The 15,516-nt window shown below is 50.5% G+C and overlaps 1 pseudogene; it reads left to right on the top strand.

Annotated features, from left to right (window-relative positions):
• Nucleotides 1-8,136, top strand: part of LOC119375287 (kelch domain-containing protein 3-like) — a 16,040-nt pseudogene extending 7,904 nt beyond the window's left edge.
• Nucleotides 8,137-15,516: the final 7,380 nt, after the last annotated feature.

Genomic DNA, 15,516 nt, shown 5'->3' on the forward strand with positions numbered 1-15,516 from the left:
GAAATTCTCGCCACTCGTCAGAGCCATACAGAGTTTCTACTCGAGAGCGCGACGCGATAAAGAAACAAGTCGACGAGATGCTATGCGAAACATCATCCAGCCGTCAAGAGTCCGTGGGCGTCACCCGTGGTGTTAGTGAAGAAGAAGGACGGGACACTGCGCTTCTGCGTTGATACCGGCGCCGAACAAAATCACGAAGAAGGACGTGTACCCCCCCCACGAATAGATGACACCCTGGATCGACTTCACAACGCGACGCACTTTTCGTCGATGGACCTCAAGACCGGCTATGGCAAATCGAAGTCGACGAGAGAGAGAGACCGAGAAAAGACTGCCTTTATAACACGACGGCCTCTTTGAGTTCAAGGTCATGCCTTTTGGCTTTGCTAGGCACTGCGACGTTCCAGCGTGTCATGGACACCGTACTGCCGGATTGAAGTGGCAGAAGTGCCTTGTGTATTTGGACGACGTCGTCGTGTTTCCTCGACCTTCGACGAGCATCTCCGGCGGCTTGAGGCAGTACTTCAAGCAATCAAGGCCTCTGGACGGACCCTGAAGCCAGAAAAGTGCAGATTCGCGATGACGAGCTCTTGTTTCTGGGTCACGTGATCAGCAAGTCTGGAGTGCGCCCAGACCGCGGAAAAACAGCTGCCATCGCGACTTTGCGCCACCCACCGACAAGAAGGCCGTGCGCCGATTTTCGGCTTATGTGCTATTACCGACGCTCGTCAAAAACTTTTCACGGAGCGCCGAACCACTGACGCTTCTAACGAAGAATAACGTGGAATTCAGGTGGGAAACGGCGCAAGTGCAAGCCTTTCAAGAACTTAAACGACGCCTGCAGACGCCACCCATACTTGCGCATTTCGACGATTGCGCCGATGACGGAAATACACACCGACGCAAGCAGCGTAGGACTCGGTGCCGTCCTTGTGCAAAAGACTGACGGGCTTGAAAGGGTTATCAGTTATGCTAGCCGGTCACTATCCAAGGCAGAAGCAAACTATTCCACAACAGAAAAGGAATGCCTTGCCATTCTCTGGGCTACGTCAAAGTTCGCCCCTACCTCTATGGCAGGCCCTTCAAAGTTGTCAGTGATCATCACGCCTTATGTTGGCTAGCTAACTTTGAAGGACCCTTCAGGTCGTCTCGCACGATGGAGTCTGAGGCTTCAAGAATTCGATATTACCGTCGTGTACAAGTCTGGACGAAAACACTCTGACGCCGACTGCCTGTCTCGTGCCCCTGTCGACGCGCCACCGCAAGACGACGACGATGACTGCTTCCTCGGAACTATAAGTGCCGACGACTTCGCCGAAAGGCAACGGGCCGACGCGGAACTGGGGGGCCTTATTGAGTACCTCGAGTGCAAGACCGCCGTGGTCCGAAGGTATTCAAGCGAGGACTGCCGTCGTTTTTCTTACGGAACGGCGTTCTCCTGAAGAAGAACTTCTCGCCACTTCGAAACGATACCTTCTCGTCGTGCCCTCATCATTGCGACCAGAAGTCCTTCAGGCCCTACACGACGACCCGACGGCTGGACACCTCGGTGTTCCCGAACGCTCGCCAGAGAGTACAGAAAAATACTACTGGCCACGCCTTGCTGCCGACGTCGCCCACTACGTTAGGACTGCCGAGATTGCCAGCGACGGAAGACACCGCCGACTAGGCCAGCGGGACTTCTGCAGCAATCGATCCACCTCACCGGCCGTTCCAGCAAATCGGGATGGACCTACTGGGGCCGTTCCCGACGTCGACTTCCGGCAACAAGTGGATCGTCGTAGCGACTGACTACCTGACCCGCTACGCCGAGACAAAGGCTTGCCCAAAGGGAGTGCCGCCGAGGTAGCCAAGTCTTCGTGGAGAACATCGTCTTGCGTCATGGTGCCCCAGAGGTCCTCATCACAGACAGAGGTACCGCCTTTACTGCGGACTTAACTCAGGCGATCTTGAAGTACAGCGAGACGAGCCACCGCCGCACCACCGCTACCACCCGCAGACCAATGGCCTCACCGAGCGTCTAAATAAGACCATCGCCGACATGCTCGCCATGTACGTCGACGTTGAGCACAAGACGTGGGACGCCGTCCTTCCGTATGTGACCTTCGCTTACAACACGGCGTCCAAGAAACGACGCAGATGACGCCGTACAAGTTGGACTACGGAAGGAGCCGGCGACGACGCTCGACGCCATGTTACCCAACGTCACGACGAAGAAAATGTCGACGCCGCCGCTACTTACAACGTGCCGAAGAAGCTCGACAGCTGGCCCGCCTGCGCATCAAGACCCAGCAGCACACCGACAGCCGCCGCTACAATCTTCGACGACGCTTCGTCGAGTACCAGCCCGGCGACCGTGTCTGGGTCTGGACGCCAATACGACGACGCGGACTGAGCGAGAAGCTTCTTCGACGATACTTCGGACCGTATAGGGTACTTCGACGTCTCGGCGGCGTACTCGACTACGAGGTTGTCCCCGACGGCATCACGAACTCCCAGAGGCGCCGAGCTCGAACGAGGTCGTGCATGTGGTGCGCCTTAAACCGTACTATGCTCGTTAGCGCACCTGAGGACTCTAATGTTTGCTTTCTTTATTAGTTTTCTTTAGTATTGCATGTATCCATGTTCTGTTTTTAAGCATAGGGACGATGCTTTTTCAGAGGGGGGCATTGCCGCGAGTCTTATATTCATGAGTGTAAGCTTCACCCACAAATACTGTGGGCAACGCGCTGCGCAGGCCCGCCGTGATGTGTAGGAAGCTTCGCGATTGTTTTGGAACAATCTGTTAAGATTGCGCGCCGCACGAGAAGTTCCAGCTTCATCGAGAGATAACGCCGCACCAGCGATATCGCTGGAAGTTCGATAGCGCCTGTATAAAAGCCGACGCGCTTGACTGCTTGTCAGTTGATCGACGGACGACGCCCTGTTCGCCGCTATCATTGTACAGCGTGTATTGCTGTAGTTCAAGTTCTCATTTTCCGGCCACAAGTTCGGCCAAATAAACAGTTTCATCCTGCAAACGCCGACTGCTGTCTTCGTCGACGTCACGACCACGTGACAATATACTGAGGAGACTTTGCCCAAGTGTGCCGCACTTGAGCAATATTATATAGTGATCTAAAGTTAACTGTAGAGTTGCTCGTGATGGCCTATAACTTTGTGGCAAATGGTAAAGCCATGTATGTCTCAAAGGGACAGAAAACAGAAAATGAGATTTCATCATCAACGCTCTCCAGAAAGAAAACGTCACTGATCTCTCACCAAATTTACAGCTTCTGACGGTGTGCCTACTATCGCACAAAACATATTTGAAGAATTTGTAGCAATTAAGAAATGCCTAAATTGCATAGTCCCGGAAAAATATTATTTTCTGCATAAATCATTTTTGCCCCTAAAGCTACACAATTGTCGCGAAAATTGCCAGCGTTTGCGAAGGCGTTCAAGGTCAGCCTCGCCTGCTCAAGAATTCAACAACCAGAAACATATACCCGCGCTTAGAAGCAGATAGAAATACATTTTATTTTGAAAACAAAGCTGATAAACAGCGCTATAGTACCGCAGAGACAACTTGCTGACAGTTACAACTTGTTGAATTTGGGCAACAGCTCTATTTCAAAGATGTCGTCGGACAGCTTTCCTTGCTTCTTAGTGAATTCGCAATGCCCATAGACTGTCGCGCCGCCAAGCGGAATTCAGGAGCGTCCTCTCGAGGAGGGTTAGTAGAAGACAAAATGGCAGCACTACGCTGTGGCTCCGTTATTCGGCTGTGGTAGCCTCAGTGTTAACGCGTTGGCAAGAAAGGAACACTACGACTTTGCATGTTTCCTACATCAGTGAACAAACCGGGCCATCCGTGACACGAGAAATCTGATTCGTTGTTGCGAGACGCGAATGTTTCGTAAAAAACCGTGGCAACTCGCGCTTTCAATGATAGCCCAAAGCGTACACAGGATAGCCCAAAGCAAGGCACCAACTCGCCCAAAAGCAACTTCTACTAGAGTACACATATCAGCTTCGCGAGGTTTTCTGTAGCCACGTAGGTTAGTTAAATGTTATCGTATGACATTTTCAGTTGAAACTGTTTTGCTTGGATATAGCCCTCGTCAATGTTTTTGTAGTGCATAAATCCCATAACATTGTATGCGGGAGGTCGCACGGGCTCGCGATGTGCTCTTCTATAACTGAGCAGTCTCAAGTTGGCGATGCATTAAAATAAGGCCTCTAACCTTTGTCAGGAAGCACTTTTATGAATCGTGCAAGCGACGTTTCAGTCATTCGAGGACACGTCCAATCCACGCCTTTCGTGAAGCGAACGCTCTCAACGCCGTCCGTCACCAGCGTGTTGGTTTCATAGCCAGCGCTACGCTGCTTGTTTTGTACGTTTGTTGATAGGTGGCAGCACACTGCAAGCGAGTTGCTTGTTGACCGGTTTGAGAGCAAAATGTTCTCCGCGCCCAGACATCTCTCTAATTGTAAACATTGTGACGCGGAATGGTGGAAGTAGTTCGGCGGTGGAAATTCTTTAGATTGCTTTCAGCAGTGATGTTCAAAGAAACCATCTTGACGACGAGGATTTTTCACTGGATATAGAAGGCTGTAATAGCACCGAGAGTGAAAACGACGATGAACGATCAGCTGCCAACTCACGAGGAGAGAGTTGCACTTCACGGCCCCTCGTGCGTTGATGTTTTTTCACGCTCGTAAGTCACTTTGATTGTATTTAATGTGTAATATCCTTGAGCGAGATCAAAATAAAAGCATAGGTTTTCTTGTGCATTGCATGTAGCGCAATTATTGTCGATATTATGGAGCACCGCGTGCCGCCAACCTGCCCGAGTTCGATCAGCGAAGCAAAATGGTTAGAGCAATGAAACGTGCAGTCACGGCCACAATCCACGCCTTTCAGCTAATTTCTCCTGTATTTCACCGGTACCTTCCGAACGGCATTGTTCTTCGACGATTTTCGCAACGTCTAATTCTTCGATGTTGCGAAAGCATACGTGTGCACTCTTTTCGATATTAGTTTTTGGATTGTGCTGATCGAACCTACAACGTCATAGTGAAGTATGGCACACGGCTAAAGTCTGAGCATGACTGTGACACTAGCGCTACTGAATTCGATGCTGGATGCTTGTGTTCCGTTGAAGGAGTAATTTCGCGTTCCTGACTGCGCAAGTAACGACGACGGCGTAATATGTTTGGAAACCATCAACACGTTGAACATGTGGTCCCGTGCAGCATCGATTGCGCAACTCGCTAGCGGCCTACTTCTGCGGGAAATCCGTCAGGAAGTCTCGTTAGGTACTACCCCGGAGTGCCGTTCAGTTCATGCGTCAATTCTAGTTCATGCAGTCTTCTGTAGCACGCCGAGGATTTCGCAAAGCATCGTTGATGCACGGTAACGGAGCTGAAATATAACCTTTCACACCGCAGCAAATAATGAGGTGGCGAGCGCTTAGCACTTTCCATAATGTGGGAAAGTATTTTGGTCTCATATTCATTTCAGTGAAGCTCATGCCTTCATCCGGTGAAAGTGGCACGGGCCGTACGTCCGCACTTCTTATCTGTTCCCATGCGAAGAAACGGGTTGACCCTCCTCCGGGCGCTATCTTGAATCGAACGGCGCCCCACCTATAGTTCGTGGGCATTGCGAGTACGTCCGCACCTACGGTAAATAGGTGCTCGACAAGCACATTAGATATAATGTTAGATTGTCGACGCCTGGCAGGCCGATAGCAGTCCGCCGCTGCGACAAAAAAAAAGAGAAAAAAAAAAGCTGTGGGAACGGTTCGCCTAGACGAAGGAGTTTTGTGCAGGACTTCCGGAATAATTGGAATAAAAAGTAACGAGTAACGTGACACCTCACGTTACCGAAAAATGTTGACGTAAGTACGTTACTCGTTACAGTTTCGAAATGGTAACGAGTACGTTACTACATTACTGAAAAAAGTAACACGTTACCGGTAACGGCGTTACTAGTAACGCGTTACCGCCAACACTGCTTTCATGTTACCACCCGTCACTGATCTTCGTCATAAAGTCACCTCACGCGATACAAATTTTGATGCATATCAAACTAGCAAACCGGTCGCGAGCCCACATTGAGTGTGGCATGAAAATCATGGCATACCTGACATGCATGTTGTTATTTTCATGTCGCCACCTGTAATCTACGTTCGTCATAAGGTCACGCGACACAATATAAATTTTGGTGTATATCAAGCTAGCGAACTGGCCGCGAGCTCATCATAAGCGTGGCATGTAAATCATGCTATACTTGACAAGCATGTCATTATTTTCATGTTACCACCCGTCATTTGCGTTCGCCATACAGAAATGGCTTTGCACGCCATGTCTCTTAACATGAGAAATGTCTCGTCATAGCAGTCTTGGTATTGTCACGTAGTGTTGTGAGTAGGGGCGTAGCCAGAAATTTTTTTCGGGGGGGGGGGGGGTTCAACCAGACATTATTGGATGTTCGTGCGTGCGTTTGTATGTGTGCGTGTATATATACACAGCAAAACTGAAAAATTCCGGGGGGGTTTGAACCCCCCCCACCCCCACCCCCCCCTTGCTACGCCCCTGGTTGTGACTATAGAGCAGGAACTGAAGGCAGTCTTGGGGCAACCACTTTAATTGGGCGAAACTGGTTCTCTAAATCGGCGGCGGGTAACATCGACAGCCGCAGCTGCCGATGCGACGGGTCACAAGAAACAAGAACACTCGCGGCTCGGCCGCGCACGCGGTTTCGTAGTGGCACCATTCAGCCTGACGCCCCTTATCAACACGTGAAGTCGAGGGAACCGAATGGACGCGATAACATCATACCCACATGATCATACTAGGCGCCTGCTTTGACGCATGCAAAGACGAAAGGCACAATGATACGAGCACACGCCCGTCGTGTCAAACCAAAGACGTCACGTGGCATTGCCCCCCTTTTCAACAGACATCGTCCCGATGTTTAAACCAAACTAGTATGTGACTGCAAGAAAAAAAAAGAATGCAAAAAGCAACACATCGTAACTTCGAGAAGTTGTGGATTAGTGGTAGTACTAGCGTGCGTGGTATGGTTTCAAACGGACGACGTGGGACCACTTCAGGCGTGGGCGACGTCGTTGGGACGAGTAAGGTTATCGGGCACAACTTCGTAATCCACAGGACTAAGCGTTGCACAACCTTATAGGTCCGAAGTAGCGGCGCAAGAGTTTTTCACTGAGTCCGCGCTTCCGAATAGGCGTCCACACCCAGACGCGGTCACCGGGTTGATATTGCTGGTGGCGTCGGCGAAGATTGTAGCGTCGGGCGTCGGCTTTCTGCTGTGCTTGAATACGCAGACGGGCTAATTGTCGAGCCTCTTCTGCCCGCTGCAGGTAGAGAGAGACCTCGTCGGTGACGTTCGGAAGCATGGCGTCGAGCCGTCGTCGTGGGTTCTCTTCCGTATAGTAGTTTGAATGGCGTCATCTGGGTAGTTTCCTGTACTGCGGTGTTGTAGGCGAATGTCACGTAAGGTAATAAGGCGTCCCATGACTTATGCTCGATGTCTACATACATTGATAGCATGTCGGCAATAGTTTGTTGAACCGCTCAGTAAGGCCGTTAGTCTGAGGGTGGTATGCCGTCGTCCTGCGGTGGCTTGTGTGGCTATAGTGTAGATTTGCTTGAGTCAGGTCAGCTGTGAAACGCCGTGCCTCTTATCAGTTATGAGCACCTCGGGCGCACCGTGTCGCAGGACGATGTTTTCGATGAAAAACTTCGCGACTTCTGTGGCACTGCCCTTAGGTAGCGCTTTTGTTTCGGCGAAACGAGTCAAATAATCGGTTGCGACGACGATCCATTTGTTTCTATCTGCGGACGTCGGGAATGGTCCCAGAAGGTCCATTCCAAATTGTTTGGAAGGCCTGACCGGTGGCTCGATCGCCTTTAGGTGTCCAGCAGGCTTTAACGGGGGCCTCTTACGTCTTTGTCAGTCTCTACAGGTCTTCACGTATAGCGCCGTGTCGGATGTCAGATTGGGCCAGTAGTATTTCTTCTGGATTCTTGCCAGTGTGCGGCTGAATCCTAGGTGACCTGACGCTGGTTCGTCATGACAAGCATGCGTATTTCCTGGCGAAGTTGCGGCGGCACGACAAGTAGGAAATTGGCCCTATTTGGAGAAAAGTCTTTTCACCAGAACGTTGTTGTGTAGGCAAAATGAAGAGTGTCCGTGCGGTACGCTTTCGGAACGGATGTTGCCTTGCCTTCCAAGTACTGTATGAGGTCATGAATGTCGGGGTCGCATCGCTGTTGTTCGGCAAAACGATTGTCACTGATCGCTCCGAGAAAGGCGTCGTTATCTGCATCCTGTGGGACAACGCCGATGGGTAGCGCGTGAGAGACAAACGGCGTCGGAGTGCTTGCGTCCAGATTTCTGAACGATCTTGACATCGAATTCCTGGAGCTGCAAGCTCCAACGCGCTAGGCGGCCTGATGGTTCTTTCAGATTTGCAAGCCAGCAGAGCGCGTGATGATCTGTGACCACCTTGAAAGGACGTCCGTATAGGTAGGGGCGGAATTTGGCGGTTGCCCAGATAATCGCAAGACACTCCTTCTGTGTTGTCGAATAATTGGACTCAGCTTGGGTGAGCGACCGGCTAGCGTAGGCGATAACGTTTTCAAGAGAACCTTTTCTTTGGACGAGTACCGCGCCGAGGCCAACGCTGCTTGCATCTGTGTGGATCTCTGTTTCAGCGTTTTCGTCGAAATGCGCGAGCACTGGCGTTGACTGAAGGCGGCGTTTGAAGTTCGGCGAATGCGTCAACTTGTGGAGTTTCCCACTTGAATTCAACGTCCGATTTCGTTAGACGTGTCAGCGGCTCAGCAATTTTCCGAGAAATTAGTACAAATCGTCTGTAATAGGCGCATAGTCCCAAAACCTGCGGACCTGCTTCTTGTCTTTAGCCCGCGGAAATCCGGCGACGGCTGAAGTTTTCTGTGGATCAGGGCTCACACCCATTCTTGCTGACGACGTGGCCGAGGAACAGCAATTCTTCGTAAGCAAACCGACACTTCTCTGGCTTCAGTGTCAATCCGGAAGATTCGATCGCCGTGAGCACGGTCCTCAGCCTGCTTAAGTGTTCTTCAAAGTTTGCTGCGAAAACACGACGTCGTTCAAGTAGACGAGGCACGTTTGCCACTTCAGGCCAACTAAGACTGTGTCCATAACTCTCTGAAATGGTGGCTGGTGCTGTGCAAAGTCCGAACGGCATTACTTTGAATTCATAGAGGCCATGCGGCGTAATGAAAGCAGTCTTCTCTCTGTCCCTTTCGTCGATTTCGACTTGCCAATAGCCGCTCTTGAGGTCCATCGGCGTGAAGTATTTGGCATGGCAGAGGCGGTCATGGGTGTCGTCGATACGTGGCAGCGGATAGACATCCTTCTTTGCAACGTCGTTCAGCCGACGGTAATCGACGCAGAATCTCAGCGTTCCGTCCTTCTTTTTGACTAGCACAACGGGCGACGCCCATGGCTTTGCGACGGCTGAATGATGTCATCACGCAACATATCATCGACTTGCTTCTTGATAACCTCGCGCTCTCGTGACGAGACTCGATAAGGGCTTCGGCGAACAGGCTGCACATTTTCGTCTGTTAAAATGCGGTGCTTAGCTATCGTAGCTTTCCTGATTTTCGATGTCGTCGAAAAGCAGCTCATGTATTGGCGAAGAAGGCCCTTCAGCTGCTGTTGTCTCTGCATTGGCAGAGCAGAGTTTATGTTGAACATAGGCTCCACAACCGGGTCTCTGGCCACGCGTTTCGCCGCCGACTCCTGTCAAGCTGCAGGATTCGCTGACTTCAGCGAAATTTTCCAGGAACGCGACGGTTGTGCCTTTGTTAATGTGCCTTTTCTCTGCAGTGAAGTTAGTTATCAGTACTTCTGAGCGTCCGTTTCTGAAGTTGGCGATACCTCTCGCGACACAAATGCCACGTTCAAATAGCAAGTCCGCGTTTCCTTCGACTATGCCATACATCTCTACTGATGCATCGCTACTAACGGAGACGAGCGTGCTTGAGTAGGGCATGAGACTAACATGTTCTTCGATTACGCACAATGGTGAACGACACTCAGCATCCCGGTCCTGGTTATCGCTTGATCTGTGGACAGCGTAATAGACTGCGATTTTAGGTCTATGACAGCATCGTGTTCGTTCAGGAAATCAATGCCGAGTATCACATCTCGGTAAACAGTGCTGGAGTATCACAAACGTAGTTGGGTATGTGTCGTCGCGGACTGTGATTCTAGCGGTGCACCTTCCCTTCGGTGTGACAAGGTGTCCGCCCTCCGTGCGCATCTGTGCGCCGTCCCACTCAGTCTTTACTTTCTTTAGCTCAGTTGCTAAGCGCCCGCTGATGACAGAGTAATCGGCGCCTGTGTCCACGAGAGCACGAACGTTGCGGCCATCAATGAGTACGTCGAGGTCGGTAGTTTTAGATCTTGCGTTGCAGTTGCGGTGAGGTGTTGGGTCACGGCTGCGTCGCGTCGTACCGCTTTCCATGCGTTCCGTTGCACTGCACCCGTCAAGCTCCGTTTCCTTAGGCACTTGAATTTCGCTGGGGCCCACGTCGTCGCTTATTCGTCGTGCTTGGTCTTGCAGCCTCGTCGTCTGCGGCGGAGGTTCTTCGAAAGTTTGTTCCACAGCAACCACACCTCCAGCGGCTGCCGACTTTAGTTTCCCGGACTTGGAGATCCGCCACGAGCATCCGAATACTGCGACCGACGTTCTGGTGACTGGAAGCGGGCAGGTGATGGTGAGCGAGACGAATACCTAGGTCTCCACTCAGCGGTGGTGAGGTATTCTGCAATATCCTGCGGACGTTCGCCTCGTTGTGGGCGGGGCGCGATGGCGGGGAACCCACGCAGACCCATTTGTATCGACAACGGCGTTAGACGTGTCCCGTTTCGCCGCAGTGGTAACATAGTGGGCGACGGTCCGGTGCCCTCCATATGTCAGTCTTCCTCAGCACGCTGCGTGCAGGAAGCGGTGGGCGGCTGTCCACGTGTGGCGACGGAGGGCGACGTTGCGGCTCGCGGCTCGTGTAGGCTGGCGTGTGTAGTGCACGGTGTGCGGCTGCGGCGTATGTCATGACTTCTGGTTCTTTTATCGCCTGACATGGTCCGTGGGTCCCTAGCGCGCTTTGAACTTCCTCTCTAATTACATTAGCGAGGGACGAGACATGAGGTTGCGAAGGTGGAAACATCATGCGCATTTCTTCGCGGATGACAGATCTAATCATTTCTCTGAGGCTGTCTTCACGCGGGAAGTTAGTTGGGGTGGATGCGATGCTCACTGACGTCGTCGAGAAGCGATCGTAGTGCCTCGCTCGCAGTTGCAGCGATTTTTCGACGTTGCTAGCTTCTTTTAGGAAGTCTTCTACAGTAGAGGGAGTGTTCCGTAGAAGCTCAGCAAAAAGATTCTCTTTCACGCCTCTCATCAAGAAGCGCACCTTCTTCTCTTCAGGCATTGCCGGGTCAGCTTTTCGAAACAACCGGTGCATTTACTCTACGTACATCAGCACAGATTCTCCGGGCTGTTGCATACGCGTTTGAAGCAGCAGCTCTGCGCGTTCCTTGCCATTTTCGCTGGGAAATGACCGCAGTAGATGCTGCCTAAACAAATGCCAGGTAGACAGCGACGCTTCACGGTTTTCGAACCATACCTTGGCGGAATCTTCCAAGGAAAAAGAAAACGTGCCTGAGCTGCTGTCATCGTCCCAGTCGTTAAGAGCGGCTACCCTTTCAAACTTTTCAATCCATTCCTGGGCGTCTTCCCAAGATGAGCCATGGAATTTCGGCGACTCTCGTGGCTGCTGGAAGACAATTGGTGCCGTGGTTGCGTCGGTGGTGTTAGTTCCTGCCGTCTTCGTCGTCATCTTGATTGGGAGAGCGCCGAACTCCGGAGGTAAGTTCAGCAAGCGGCGGCTTGCTCGCTGCGCAATGGCGCCGTCAACTGGAAGCGTGCGATGGGGGCTGCTGCTTCTGCTTCCGGGAGGCGTCTTAGGCATGGGACACCAGCACCTCCACCAGATGTCACGTAGTGTTGTGACTAATAGAGCAGGAACTTGAAGGCAGTCTTGGGGCAACCACTTTAATTGGGCGAAACTGGTTCTCTAAATCGGCGGCGGTAACATCGACAGGCGCAGCTGCCGATTCGACGGGTCACAAGAAACAGAACACTCGCGGCTCGGCGCCGCACGCGGTTTCGTAGTGGCACCGTTCAGCCTGACGCCCCTTATCAACACGTGAAGTCGAGGGAACAGAATTGGACGCCATAACATCATACACACATGATCATACTAGGCGCCTGCTTTGACGCATGCAAAGACGAAAGGCACAAATGATACGAGCACACGCCCATCGTGTCAAACCAAAAGACGGTCACGTGGCAGTATATATTCATTTATTTAAACTGCCGCGAACGCCCCGAGGCCATGTCATGTAAATCATGTTGTACATGACATGCGTGTCATGATTTGCACTTAGGACCAGTCACTTATGTTCGTCATAGATTCCAGTCACAAATGCCAATTGTGGTATATATAAAGTTAACGAAGCGGCCGCAAGAACACCAAAACAGTGGCGTGTAAATCATGCAGTTCATGGTATGCATGTTACGATTTTCAGGTTATGACCTGTCATTTATATTCGCCATACAGTCATGTTATACCATATGAATTTTGCTATACATCCCATTAAAAAACGGGCAAGGAGAGCACAAAGTCGTAGGCGGGTAGATAGATAGATAGATAGATAGATAGATAGATAGATAGGATAGATAGATAGAAGATAGATATAGATAGAGTAGATAGATAGATAGATAGATAGATAGATAGATAGATAGATAGATAGATAGATAGATAGATACCTTCAAAGTCGCAGAAGCTCGCTAAGAAATGCTTCGCATTTAATAGATGCCGACAGCCGAGCGCGTAAATAAATGCCGCGCAGTTCGCATTTCTTTATCGCGTTAGTACGCGCGCGTACGCGAGTAGGCAAGCGTAAACTGCCGCTATTTCTTTCGTAATCAGTCAGAAAACAGCGGCATGCTTCATCTGGGACTGAAAAAGTGCACGCAATGCGTAAAATATGCTTTACTCAGCGTAAAAACAACACCGCGCCGCCACAGCTTCAGCCGCGCTGGACCAAATATGGCGGCGGGCCTGACGGTCGCGGCACTTTTCCTGTTCCAGTGACTTTAGATGTATTGATTCTGCCCCGCCACCTTCCGAAAGCTTTCTGCACTTAACGTGGTTATGCAGTGCCTCCAAGATAGGAGGCACTTCACTTGGTTTTGCACTGCCTCCGTGATCGGCCCACCATTGACCAAGATACGATGTCATAGGATACCGTCATAGGATACCGACTCGCCCAGCAACATGCATTATTGATACCGGCAACATGTGACGTTTCGACACGTCCCGCCAAAACTTGTGGCGTCATAACGACGTCACACATTCTGGCGATCTGTGGTGCCATCATGACGTCATGTGGTGACGTTGTCATGTGATGATGATTTTTTGCATCACTCGTCCCCGACGCTGCAGGACGCGAGACGCCGTCGACGCAGGATGCACGCGGTCAAATTTCGCGTTTGATAAGGCATTTAAGGCTTTCGGCTTAATAAAATTTTTGATACCAGCAGTAATCGGGCCCACGCATTCTGCGTGGTAGTCAGGTATTCTACCACAGAGCCACGGCAGGTCTAGAAATTGATTTGGAAAAAGACTCTATGAAGGCGTAATGTTAGTGCAACGTGAATTGTGGTTGTAGTGTTGGCTACCTAATTTTATAAGAAAGCAATCAATGCTACATATGTACTCCTACTATACGGATGTCATCTAGGGTTAATGTCAGTTGTGGTTCCAGCGTTGGCTCCGTTTTTATAGCAGTCTAATAAACATTACATATGTATTCCAATAATTCAGCAAGCTATATTCATGTGTTGCTCGACCCCGGAGGAATACACTAACGAAAGTTCCGTTTGATATTGACATCACCGCATCGTAGCATGCACTTCGTTTCGATAACACAGATGTCTGTGCTCTTATGTGAGTGCTGATATTACGTCAGACCTTAACTTGCCATTTAAACGTCAGTGTAGTCGGCGTGCCACAATGTGCACACAAGTACTCGATTTATAAAAAAAAGAAAAAAAAAACAGGTCGATCCACCCCGTAACGCTTTGCTCAAAGCCAATAAATGCAGTATCGAACTCCTGGCTGACGGCTTCGCATGAAACCGATTCCCACAAGGCGTGGGATCAGCCGAATTGTTTTTGGACCTAATCACAAGTCGTCAATTTGTATCATAGGGATTAAGCACAGCTACCCTTCAAAGCTCTATCTCTTAACTTTCTCTCAGGTCATTAAAATTAGAAGGAGCTTCTTATTATATAAAAATAATAGCTAATGATTTGTGATGTATGAAGCAATAATATGGATACTTATTTAAGCACACGTATGTGGCAGAATGAATCAAGTTTTATGGAAAACGCTTCAGGGCTCCTAAAATTAAGACAACACGCAAAAGAGCTGAATGACAAGAAAATAGTTGCATGCTACAGTATACGTTATGATGGCAGTATGAATATTGCTATATTAACCACCACTTCTACAGTGGCTGAGACAAGGTCCCCTGTGTTAATCTCTATGTGGCGCCATACTCTAAGAAAAAAATTCGGCAGATCCCACGTACCGTGGGAATCGATGTATGCGAAGCATGCGGCGGGACGGTGACTGTGGCGTAAATTTTCACATTGAGCGAAACGTTACGAAATCACGCTAAAAATATGTGCAAACGGTATACGCACTCACATATGTTGAAGAGTCGCACACGTGTTACATAGCCAGTTCTTTACAGTTGCGTAACGATTCCAACAGCAGCATGAGTATTAACACCAGACGCGGTAAGCTGATATGTAGTGCTTACACTTGTCCGTTATGATGGAGAACGCAGGCACGTTGCATGAACCCGTGTGCATGTGTAGAAGGGGTTCTTGAGAGTTCTCAGGTAGTTGGCGCGAGCGGGATGTCTTTGTTATTGTAATTAATGCGTGCAACCCAGACCTCGCCTATTCCGCTGCGTGTCTGTGTGTGTTCTGTGCCTGGCGGCCGGCGAAGTGGGATGCGGCATATGTTGAAGTTGCGCATCGCCGTGTTCTTACATTTGCCCCACGCCTACGCACCTGCATTGAAGCCGCTTGCTGTGGACGACACAGTGGGCTCTTCGCTCCAGGTTTCAGAAAAAGCTAACATGCCAGTTTCTGGGAGCAGAGCGTCTTTTTCTAGGTCGTGCACGTGCGCGTGCACAGACTGTACGTTGAGAGCGGCGAGCCTGAGGTAATTTTAAGGGCGAAGCTCCTTAGGGTGTGGGTCGTTCCTTCCTCTGTAGTAGTAGTAGTAGTAGTATGTAGCCCCCTGGCCCGATCGGCAACGGGCGAGCGCCGATCGGTAAAGTCCCCCCCCCCCCCTCTCGCCTCG

This window comes from Rhipicephalus sanguineus, chromosome 11, assembly GCF_013339695.2.
Source record: "Rhipicephalus sanguineus isolate Rsan-2018 chromosome 11, BIME_Rsan_1.4, whole genome shotgun sequence".
Lineage (NCBI taxonomy): Eukaryota > Metazoa > Arthropoda > Arachnida > Ixodida > Ixodidae > Rhipicephalus > Rhipicephalus sanguineus.